Source organism: Eleutherodactylus coqui, chromosome 1 (assembly GCF_035609145.1).
Source record: "Eleutherodactylus coqui strain aEleCoq1 chromosome 1, aEleCoq1.hap1, whole genome shotgun sequence".
NCBI lineage: Eukaryota > Metazoa > Chordata > Amphibia > Anura > Eleutherodactylidae > Eleutherodactylus > Eleutherodactylus coqui.
The window spans coordinates 19,834,145-19,846,789 of record NC_089837.1 but is presented as its reverse complement, the minus strand read 5'-3'; positions in this window follow the sequence as shown (position 1 = coordinate 19,846,789).

Genomic DNA, 12,645 nt, shown 5'->3' with positions numbered 1-12,645 from the left:
TACTACTGCATGTATTTGCCATAATATTCTTTACTATTGTTCCTTCAACTGAGCTGCGGTAAAGCCTCTTCATCACCGGCCTCATATTCCACACCGGTTACATCGGTTAGACCCCATTAAGACACAACGATTATCGCTCAAAAGGAGTCTTTTGATCAATAATCGCTGTGTGTATTTACTGGGCAAAGTGATCGCTCAAACTTTGAGCGATCACTTTGCGCTCTGAGCAGGGCATACAGAAGACAAGCTTGTCTTCTGTATATTCCTGCTGTCTTCATGGAGCGCACAGCTAGTATACAGCTGTGCGCTCCGTGTGGGGTATGCAACTCTGCAGTGATTTTTGGGGAAGGGATTGAAATATAAGCCCTTCCCTGAAAATCATCCCTATCAAGTGTGGAAAAAAAAAAATATATATATATACTCACCTGTCCGCCACTGCCGGGGCTTAGCTGCCTGCGATTGGTCACAGCGCTCAGCCAATCATAGGCAGTGTTCAACTGCCCATTAGATACAGCTCTTCCAGCAGGCTGAAGAAGGAACTGAAGAGCAGTGCAGGGAGAAGACGGCTACACGCGGCTGAGCCCCGGCAGTGGTCGACAGGTGAGTATATATATATATATATTTTTTTTTTTTACACATGCTAGGGATGATTTTCAGGGAAGGGCTTATATTTAAAGCCCTTCCCCAAAACTCACTGTGCTCTCTGTGCGGGGTATGCAGAAAGAGAACGACCAACGACTCCTTAACAAAAACTGCACGACGTCCATGCAGTTAGACCCAACGATTCTCGCTCAAAAGACGGCTTTGAGTGATTTTTGAGTGAGAATCGCTGTGTCTAAACCAGTCTCCTGGTCGGTTTACATTTAATGTAAAAATAGGAAAAATCCTGCTGTATTGTATTGTACAGATATTGGTTGGTCCTTGTTAACCTGAACACTAAAGGACATAAACATCCTGGCTGCAAAGAAGTTCCGGCACTAGGACGTAAACTCACTTACTGTGGATGGTGCGGCTCAGAAGCTGAGCCCACGCCATTGTAGTGGGAGCCAGCTGTGACAGTGGGGATCAGTGTCAGCGCAGAATGTTAAGGCAGCAGAAATGCAGTCCTAAGCTCTTGCTCACAACCTGAAGGTTGCAGGTTTAATCCCTGCTTGGGTCAGGTAGCCGGCTCAAGGGTTAATCCTTCCAGGGTTGGTAAAATGAGCACCCAGCTTGCTGGGGGGATAAAAGATGACTGGGGAAGGCAATGGCAAACCACCCCACAAAAACAGCCTGCCAAGCAAGCGTCATGATGTGATGTCACCCTAGTCTTTACCATCGGACCATAAAGGTGTCTCCCTCTGTGACATCATCATCTCCCCTCTGCCATGACCTATGAAGTACTGTAATGTATTATCATAGTGATCAAAGGTCCAAAGATCCAAGTCGCATACAGGGGCATTAGAAATAGCATTTTCTTAATTTTAAATGAAAATTCTACCCCCCGCCCACCTTGCCCATGTGATTGTTGTATCCCTAACAACTCATACAATAAGTTGAACAAAGTGTCCCGCACAGCAAACACTGTAAAAAAAAGCTAAAAAAATAGAGCTAAAATGCTTTTTTTGTTAATTTTGCCTTCCAAAAAATGTAATAAGGCCGGCTTCACACGAGCGTGACGGGCTCCGCCGCGTAATATTACGCAGTGAAGCCCGTCACGGCGCCCCCCAGAGACCCCATACTTACCAGCGGGAGATAGCGTGAAAACACTTCCCCGCCCACCGCCGGCGCGTCGTGTGACGCGCCCACCGCGTCACGTGACGCGGCCGGCCGTGTCACGTGACGCGCCGGCCGCGTCAAATGACGCGGCGGCGGTGGGTGGGGAAGCGTTTTTTTGACTGCAATGGAAGCCGTCAGCGCGTACAGCCCGTCCTCACCCGCAGAAAATAGAGCATGCTGCGGGTGAGGACGGGAGAAATCGCGGTGCGTAATTCCGCGGTGGAATTACGCATCGTGAGCATTGTGCTATTAGGTTCAATAGAACCTAATAGCAGGGTGCAACGCAGAGGATTTTTGCCGCGAATTTACGCTGCGTAAATCCGTTCGTGGGAAGGGGGCCTAAAAGTGATCAATAAAGCCAAAATATTACCAATGAAAACTACAGTTCATCAAGCGAACCCCCCGGAGCTCCGGCCGCGGGCAGATAGCGGGCAGATAGGGAGGATCGGGATTTAGAATGCAGCCATACAAAACAGAATATATTTATTTTAAAAAGGGGGTGCATTGTGCGAACGTGGGAAAACTTAAAACAATCTGTATAATTCAGGTAATCGGAGCGGCCGGCAGAAAAACAGCTGCATGTCCTCCTGGCTGTATGACTCGCACTGTAAAACCACGCTGACAAAAACCACGCCGACCCTGTAAGCAAAATGAGTGAAAGTAATGAAATACGTTATATGTACCGAAAGAATGGTGCTGATATAAACCACAGCTCGTCATGCAAAAAACAAGCCCTCCTACGGCCGCGTCGGCGGGAAAAGAAAAAAGTTATGTTTTTGAAAAGTGGAGATGAAAAGCCACAAAATTCGTTGGGTCCTTAGGGTAAGAATGAGCCGCGTCACTAAGGGGTAATCTCTGAGGTACTATCACCGGTAATCTCTGAGGTACTATCACCAGTAATCTCTGAGGTAATCTCTGCAGTAATCTCTGAGGTAATCTCTCTGGTAATGTCTGAGGTAATGTTTTAGGTAATCTCTCTGGTAATCTATGCAGTAATCTGTGAGGTAATCTCTCTGGTAATGTTTTAGGTAATCTCTCCGGTAATCTCTGCAGTAATCTGTGAGATAATCTCTGAGGTAATCTCTCTGGTAATGTTTTAGGTAATCTCTGAGGTAATCTCTGCAGTAATCTCTCTGGTAATGTTTTAGGTAATCTCTCCAGTAATCTCTGAGGTAATCTCTCTGGTAATGTTTTAGGAAATCTCTGAGGTAATCTCTGAGGTAATCTCTCTGGTAATGTTTTAGGTAATCTCTGAGGTAATCTCTGCAGTAATCTCTGAGGTAATCTCTGCAGTAATCTCTGAGGTAATTTCTCTGGTAATGTTTTAGGTAATCTCTCCGGTAATCTCTGCAGTAATCTCTGAGGTAATCTCTACAGTAATCTCTGAGGTAATCTCTCTGGTAATGTTTTAGGTAATCTCTCCAGTAATCTCTGAGGTAATCTCTCTGGTAATGTTTTAGGTAATCTCTGAGGTAATCTCTGCAGTAATCTCTGAGGTAATCTCTCTGGTAATGTTTTAGGTAATCTCTCCAGTAATCTCTGAGGTAATGTCTCTGGTAATGTTTTAGGTAATCTCTGAGGTAATCTCTGCAGTAATCTCTGAGGTAATCTCTCTGGTAATGTTTTAGGTAATCTCTGAGGTAATCTCTGCAGTAATCTCTGAGGTAATTTCTCTGGTAATGTTTTAGGTAATCTCTCTGGTAATCTCTGCAGTAATCTCTGAGGTAATCTCTCCAGTAATCTCTGAGGTAATCTCTCTGGTAATGTTTTAGGTAATCTCTGAGGTAATCTCTGCAGTAATCTCTGAGGTAATCTCTCTGGTAATGTTTTAGGTAATCTCTCCGGTAATCTCTGCAGTAATCTCTGAGGTAATTTCTCTGGTAATGTTTTAGGTAATCTCTCTGGTAATCTCTGCAGTAATCTCTGAGGTAATGTCTCTGGTAATCTCTGCAGTAATCTCTGAGGTAATCTCTCCAGTAATCTCTGAGGTAATCTCTCTGGTAATGTTTTAGGTAATCTCTGAGGTAATCTCTGCAGTAATCTCTGAGGTAATTTCTCTGGTAATGTTTTAGGTAATCTCTCTGGTAATCTCTGCAGTAATCTCTGAGGTAATCTCTCCAGTAATCTCTGAGGTAATTTCTCTGGTAATGTTTTAGGTAATCTCTCCGGTAATCTCTGCAGTAATCTCTGAGGTAATTTCTCTGGTAATGTTTTAGGTAATCTCTCTGGTAATCTCTGCAGTAATCTCTGAGGTAATCTCTCCAGTAATCTCTGAGGTAATCTCTCTGGTAATGTTTTAGGTAATCTCTGAGGTAATCTCTGCAGTAATCTCTGAGGTAATCTCTCTGGTAATGTTTTAGGTAATCTCTGAGGTAATCTCTCCAGTAATCTCTGAGGTAATCTCTCTGGTAATGTTTTAGGTAATCTCTGAGGTAATCTCTGCAGTAATCTCTGAGGTAATCTCTCTGGTAATGTTTTAGGTAATCTCTGAGGTAATCTCTGCAGTAATCTCTGAGGTAATTTCTCTGGTAATGTTTTAGGTAATCTCTCTGGTAATCTCTGCAGTAATCTCTGAGGTAATCTCTCCAGTAATCTCTGAGGTAATCTCTCTGGTAATGTTTTAGGTAATCTCTGCAGTAATCTCTGAGGTAATCTCTCTGGTAATGTTTTAGGTAATCTCTCCGGTAATCTCTGCAGTAATCTGTGAGGTAATCTCTGCAGTAATCTCTGGTTTTTGCTTCTAATGGAAAGTAAGAAAAAGTTCGCTTTTGCGCTCCGTCAATTTTCATCAATGCATATGAGATCTTACTTGATAAGGGGTGCCTGGATTCCTGGCACCCCTTGCATCCCAGAAAGCAGGAAATCCAATGAAGCAGGCGTGTTCTTTATAGGTCAATTTAATTTAAATAAAACAAATGGTACTGCAACGCGTTTCGGCTTGTGCTAAGCCTTTTTCAAGCGAACTTTTTCTTACTTTCCATTATACGCTTTCTTCCTAAACACTTTGTTTGGAGTTGCTCGCTGCTGCTCTCCCTCCAGGGATGTCCTAGGGCCGTCAACCTTCATCTCACCTATATTGATTAGAGAGGCTCACGTGGACAACAAACTGACCGGTTCCTTTAACGTAGGTCCGGTTCAGTTGTGGTGAGTCCCTTTCCGCATCATTTCTGTTTCTGTTTAGATTCCTATATACCATTGGAGCGCCGCTTCTGATTTACATTGTTTTATTGGTTTTTGCTTCTGCTCTCTTTATTTGCTTTTTTCTGTCTGTCTCCCAACTTCCACTTCTTCTGTTCCCAGTAAATTCTCTCAACCAATCAGTGAGGAGGGCTCATCCTCCAATCACAGACCAGCTATCTCCCTGCCAGTTGACCAGCCAATAGGGTACAGTGTGAGTTACCAGAAGATGCATGAAGGACACACATGTAACATACTTCTAGTAGTAGACACATACGTGTAACAGACAACTGCACCTCCTTCTGTGGTCGAACAGTCTGACGACGGGACGTCCCACCAGACAGCGGATCCGCAGAGAAGGAAAGCGGCAGCACAATGTGTATATCCCTTTCCTGACACATCAGCAGACGCCGCTCTCGGGGCCGACTCACCGCCCTGAGGTAATGTCTGAGGTATTGTCTGCATTAATCTGTGAGGTAATGTCTGAGGTAATCTCTCCAGTAATCTCTGAGGTAATCTCTCTGGTAATGTTTTAGGTAATCTCTGAGGTAATCTCTGCAGTAATCTCTGAGGTAATCTCTCTGGTAATGTTTTAGGTAATCTCTCCGGTAATCTCTGCAGTAATCTCTGAGGTAATCTCTCTGGTAATCTCTGCAGTAATCTCTGAGGTAATCTCTCCAGTAATCTCTGAGGTAATCTCTCTGGTAATGTTTTAGGTAATCTCTGAGGTAATCTCTGCAGTAATCTCTGAGGTAATCTCTCTGGTAATGTTTTAGGTAATCTCTCCGGTAATCTCTGCAGTAATCTCTGAGGTAATTTCTCTGGTAATGTTTTAGGTAATCTCTCTGGTAATCTCTGCAGTAATCTCTGAGGTAATCTCTCCAGTAATCTCTGAGGTAATCTCTCTGGTAATGTTTTAGGTAATCTCTGAGGTAATCTCTGCAGTAATCTCTGAGGTAATCTCTCTGGTAATGTTTTAGGTAATCTCTGAGGTAATCTCTCCAGTAATCTCTGAGGTAATCTCTCTGGTAATGTTTTAGGTAATCTCTGAGGTAATCTCTGCAGTAATCTCTGAGGTAATCTCTCTGGTAATGTTTTAGGTAATCTCTGAGGTAATCTCTGCAGTAATCTCTGAGGTAATTTCTCTGGTAATGTTTTAGGTAATCTCTCTGGTAATCTCTGCAGTAATCTCTGAGGTAATGTCTCTGGTAATCTCTGCAGTAATCTCTGAGGTAATCTCTCCAGTAATCTCTGAGGTAATCTCTCTGGTAATGTTTTAGGTAATCTCTGAGGTAATCTCTGCAGTAATCTCTGAGGTAATTTCTCTGGTAAGGTTTTAGGTAATCTCTCTGGTAATCTCTGCAGTAATCTCTGAGGTAATCTCTCCAGTAATCTCTGAGGTAATCTCTCTGGTAATGTTTTAGGTAATATCTGAGGTAATCTCTGCAGTAATCTCTGAGGTAATCTCTCTGGTAATGTTTTAGGTAATCTCTCCGGTAATCTCTGCAGTAATCTCTGAGGTAATTTCTCTGGTAATGTTTTAGGTAATCTCTCTGGTAATCTCTGCAGTAATCTCTGAGGTAATCTCTCCAGTAATCTCTGAGGTAATCTCTCTGGTAATGTTTTAGGTAATCTCTGAGGTAATCTCTGCAGTAATCTCTGCAGTAATCTCTGAGGTAATCTCTCTGGTAATGTTTTAGGTAATCTCTGAGGTAATCTCTCCAGTAATCTCTGAGGTAATCTCTCTGGTAATGTTTTAGGTAATCTCTGAGGTAATCTCTGCAGTAATCTCTGAGGTAATTTCTCTGGTAATGTTTTAGGTAATCTCTCTGGTAATCTCTGCAGTAATCTCTGAGGTAATCTCTCCAGTAATCTCTGAGGTAATCTCTCTGGTAATGTTTAGGTAATCTCTGAGGTAATCTCTGCAGTAATCTCTGAGGTAATCTCTCTGGTAATGTTTTAGGTAATCTCTCCGGTAATCTCTGCAGTAATCTCTGAGGTAATTTCTCTGGTAATGTTTTAGGTAATCTCTCTGGTAATCTCTGCAGTAATCTCTGAGGTAATGTCTCTGGTAATCTCTGCAGTAATCTCTGAGGTAATCTCTCCAGTAATCTCTGAGGTAATCTCTCTGGTAATGTTTTAGGTAATCTCTGAGGTAATCTCTGCAGTAATCTCTGAGGTAATTTCTCTGGTAATGTTTTAGGTAATCTCTCTGGTAATCTCTGCAGTAATCTCTGAGGTAATCTCTCCAGTAATCTCTGAGGTAATCTCTCTGGTAATGTTTTAGGTAATCTCTGAGGTAATCTCTGCAGTAATCTCTGAGGTAATCTCTCTGGTAATGTTTTAGGTAATCTCTGAGGTAATCTCTCCAGTAATCTCTGAGGTAATCTCTCTGGTAATGTTTTAGGTAATCTCTGAGGTAATCTCTGCAGTAATCTCTGAGGTAATTTCTCTGGTAATGTTTTAGGTAATCTCTCTGGTAATCTCTGCAGTAATCTCTGAGGTAATCTCTCTGGTAATGTTTTAGGTAATCTCTGAGGTAATCTCTGCAGTAATCTCTGAGGTAATCTCTCTGGTAATGTTTTAGGTAATCTCTGAGGTAATCTCTCCAGTAATCTCTGAGGTAATCTCTCTGGTAATGTTTTAGGTAATCTCTGAGGTAATCTCTGCAGTAATCTGTGAGGTAATCTCTCTGGTAATGTTTTAGGTAATCTCTGAGGTAATCTCTGCAGTAATCTCTGAGGTAATTTCTCTGGTAATGTTTTAGGTAATCTCTCTGGTAATCTCTGCAGTAATCTCTGAGGTAATCTCTCCAGTAATCTCTGAGGTAATCTCTCTGGTAATGTTTTAGGTAATCTCTGCAGTAATCTCTGAGGTAATCTCTCTGGTAATGTTTTAGGTAATCTCTCCGGTAATCTCTGCAGTAATCTGTGAGGTAATCTCTGCAGTAATCTCTGGTTTTTGCTTCTAATGGAAAGTAAGAAAAAGTTCGCTTTTGCGCTCCGTCAATTTTCATCAATGCATATGAGATCTTACTTGATAAGGGGTGCCTGGATTCCTGGCACCCCTTGCATCCCAGAAAGCAGGAAATCCAATGAAGCAGGCGTGTTCTTTATAGGTCAATTTAATTTAAATAAAACAAATGGTACTGCAACGCGTTTCGGCTTGTGCTAAGCCTTTTTCAAGCGAACTTTTTCTTACTTTCCATTATACGCTTTCTTCCTAAACACTTTGTTTGGAGTTGCTCGCTGCTGCTCTCCCTCCAGGGATGTCCTAGGGCCGTCAACCTTCATCTCACCTATATTGATTAGAGAGGCTCACGTGGACAACAAACTGACCGGTTCCTTTAACGTAGGTCCGGTTCAGTTGTGGTGAGTCCCTTTCCGCATCATTTCTGTTTCTGTTTAGATTCCTATATACCATTGGAGCGCCGCTTCTGATTTACATTGTTTTATTGGTTTTTGCTTCTGCTCTCTTTATTTGCTTTTTTCTGTCTGTCTCCCAACTTCCACTTCTTCTGTTCCCAGTAAATTCTCTCAACCAATCAGTGAGGAGGGCTCATCCTCCAATCACAGACCAGCTATCTCCCTGCCAGTTGACCAGCCAATAGGGTACAGTGTGAGTTACCAGAAGATGCATGAAGGACACACATGTAACATACTTCTAGTAGTAGACACATACGTGTAACAGACAACTGCACCTCCTTCTGTGGTCGAACAGTCTGACGACGGGACGTCCCACCAGACAGCGGATCCGCAGAGAAGGAAAGCGGCAGCACAATGTGTATATCCCTTTCCTGACACATCAGCAGACGCCGCTCTCGGGGCCGACTCACCGCCCTGAGGTAATGTCTGAGGTAATGTCTGAGGTATTGTCTGCATTAATCTGTGAGGTAATGTCTGAGGTAATCTCTCCAGTAATCTCTGAGGTAATCTCTGCAGTAATCTCTGAAGTAATCTCTGAGGTAATGTCTGAGGTAATGTCTGCAGTAATCTCTCCAGTAATCTGTGAGGTAATGTCTGAGGTAATCTCTGAGGTAATCTGTGAAGTAATCTCTGAGGTAATCTGTGAGGTAAACTGTGAGGTAATCTCTGAGGTAATCTGTGAAGTAATCTCTGAGGTAATCTCTGAGGTAATCTCTGGGGTAATCTGTGAGATAATCTCTGAGGTAATCTGTGAGGTAATCTCTGGGGTAATCTGTGAGGTAATCTCTGAGGTAATCTGTGAGGTAATCTCTGGGGTAATCTGTGAGGTAATCTCTGAGGTAATCTGTGAGGTAATTTCCGAGGTAATGTCTGAGGTAATCTGTGAGTTTTTCTGTGAGGTAAACTCTGAGGTAATGTCTGAGGTAATTTGTGAGGTAATCTTTGAGGTAATCTATTTGATAATCTCTGAGGTAATGTCTGAGGTAATCTCCCTGGTAATCTCTGCAGTAATCTCTCCAGTAATGTCTGAGGTAATGTCTCTGGTAATGTCTAAAGTAATCTCTGAGATAATATCTGAGGTAATCTTTCTATTAATATCTCCGGTAATCTCTGCAGTAATCTCTGAGGTAATCTCTGCAGTAATGTCTGAGGTAATCTCTGAGATAATATCTGGGGTAATCTTTCTATTAATCTCTCTGGTAATCTCTCTTTTAATTTCTGCAGTAATGTCTGAGGTAATCTGTGCGGTAATGTCTGAGGTAATGTCTGAGGTAATTTCTGCAGTAATCTTTGAGGTAATCTATTTGATAATCTCTGAGGTAATGTCTGCAGTAATCTCTCCAGTAATCTCTGCAGTAATCTCTGCAGTAATGTCTCTGGTAATGTCTAAAGTAATCTCTGAGATAATATCTGAGGTAATCTTTCTATTAATATCTCCGGTAATCTCTGCAGTAATGTCTGAGGTAATGTTTGAGGTAATCGCTGAGATTATCTCAGAGATTACCAGAAAGATTACCTCACAGATTACTGCAGGCATTACTTCAAACATTACTGCAGAGATTACCTCAGTTGGCTGCTGCAGTGGTCAGGAGGGGAGCAGTGGATTCACCGCCACCACCGACCAGGTCACCAACTTCTCTCCAGTAATCTCTGAGGTAATCTCTCTGGTAATGTTTTAGGTAATCTCTGAGGTAATCTCTGCAGTAATCTCTGAGGTAATCTCTCTGGTAATGTTTTAGGTAATCTCTGAGGTAATCTCTGCAGTAATCTCTGAGGTAATTTCTCTGGTAATGTTTTAGGTAATCTCTCTGGTAATCTCTGCAGTAATCTCTGAGGTAATCTCTCCAGTAATCTCTGAGGTAATCTCTCTGGTAATGTTTTAGGTAATCTCTGAGGTAATCTCTGCAGTAATCTCTGAGGTAATCTCTCTGGTAATGTTTTAGGTAATCTCTCCGGTAATCTCTGCAGTAATCTCTGAGGTAATTTCTCTGGTAATGTTTTAGGTAATCTCTCTGGTAATCTCTGCAGTAATCTCTGAGGTAATGTCTCTGGTAATCTCTGCAGTAATCTCTGAGGTAATGTCTCTGGTAATCTCTGCAGTAATCTCTGAGGTAATCTCTCCAGTAATCTCTGAGGTAATCTCTCTGGTAATGTTTTAGGTAATCTCTGAGGTAATCTCTGCAGTAATCTCTGAGGTAATTTCTCTGGTAATGTTTTAGGTAATCTCTCTGGTAATCTCTGCAGTAATCTCTGAGGTAATCTCTCCAGTAATCTCTGAGGTAATCTCTCTGGTAATGTTTTAGGTAATCTCTGAGGTAATCTCTGCAGTAATCTCTGAGGTAATCTCTCTGGTAATGTTTTAGGTAATCTCTCCGGTAATCTCTGCAGTAATCTCTGAGGTAATTTCTCTGGTAATGTTTTAGGTAATCTCTCTGGTAATCTCTGCAGTAATCTCTGAGGTAATCTCTCCAGTAATCTCTGAGGTAATCTCTCTGGTAATGTTTTAGGTAATCTCTGAGGTAATCTCTGCAGTAATCTCTGAGGTAATCTCTCTGGTAATGTTTTAGGTAATCTCTGAGGTAATCTCTCTGGTAATGTTTTAGGTAATCTCTGAGGTAATCTCTGCAGTAATCTCTGAGGTAATCTCTGCAGTAATCTCTGAGGTAATTTCTCTGGTAATGTTTTAGGTAATCTCTCCGGTAATCTCTGCAGTAATCTCTGAGGTAATCTCTACAGTAATCTCTGAGGTAATCTCTCTGGTAATGTTTTAGGTAATCTCTCCAGTAATCTCTGAGGTAATCTCTCTGGTAATGTTTTAGGTAATCTCTGAGGCAATCTCTGCAGTAATCTCTGAGGTAATCTCTCTGGTAATGTTTTAGGTAATCTCTCCAGTAATCTCTGAGGTAATGTCTCTGGTAATGTTTTAGGTAATCTCTGAGGTAATCTCTGCAGTAATCTCTGAGGTAATCTCTCTGGTAATGTTTTAGGTAATCTCTGAGGTAATCTCTGCAGTAATCTCTGAGGTAATTTCTCTGGTAATGTTTTAGGTAATCTCTCTGGTAATCTCTGCAGTAATCTCTGAGGTAATCTCTCCAGTAATCTCTGAGGTAATCTCTCTGGTAATGTTTTAGGTAATCTCTGAGGTAATCTCTGCAGTAATCTCTGAGGTAATCTCTCTGGTAATGTTTTAGGTAATCTCTGAGGTAATCTCTGCAGTAATCTCTGAGGTAATTTCTCTGGTAATGTTTTAGGTAATCTCTCTGGTAATCTCTGCAGTAATCTCTGAGGTAATCTCTCCAGTAATCTCTGAGGTAATCTCTCTGGTAATGTTTTAGGTAATCTCTGAGGTAATCTCTGCAGTAATCTCTGAGGTAATCTCTCTGGTAATGTTTTAGGTAATCTCTCCGGTAATCTCTGCAGTAATCTCTGAGGTAATTTCTCTGGTAATGTTTTAGGTAATCTCTCTGGTAATCTCTGCAGTAATCTCTGAGGTAATGTCTCTGGTAATCTCTGCAGTAATCTCTGAGGTAATCTCTCCAGTAATCTCTGAGGTAATCTCTCTGGTAATGTTTTAGGTAATCTCTGAGGTAATCTCTGCAGTAATCTCTGAGGTAATTTCTCTGGTAATGTTTTAGGTAATTTCTCTGGTAATCTCTGCAGTAATCTCTGAGGTAATCTCTCCAGTAATCTCTGAGGTAATCTCTCTGGTAATGTTTTAGGTAATCTCTGAGGTAATCTCTGCAGTAATCTCTGAGGTAATCTCTCTGGTAATGTTTTAGGTAATCTCTCCGGAAATCTCTGCAGTAATCTCTGAGGTAATTTCTCTGGTAATGTTTTAGGTAATCTCTCTGGTAATCTCTGCAGTAATCTCTGAGGTAATCTCTCCAGTAATCTCTGAGGTAATCTCTCTGGTAATGTTTTAGGTAATCTCTGAGGTAATCTCTGCAGTAATCTCTGAGGTAATCTCTCTGGTAATGTTTTAGGTAATCTCTGAGGTAATCTCTCCAGTAATCTCTGAGGTAATCTCTCTGGTAATGTTTTAGGTAATCTCTGAGGTAATCTCTGCAGTAATCTCTGAGGTAATCTCTCTGGTAATGTTTTAGGTAATCTCTGAGGTAATCTCTGCAGTAATCTCTGAGGTAATTTCTCTGGTAATGTTTTAGGTAATCTCTCTGGTAATCTCTGCAGTAATCTCTGAGGTAATCTCTCCAGTAATCTCTGAGGTAATCTCTCTGGTAATGTTTTAGGTAATCTCTGCAGTAATCTCTGAGGTAATCTCTCTGGT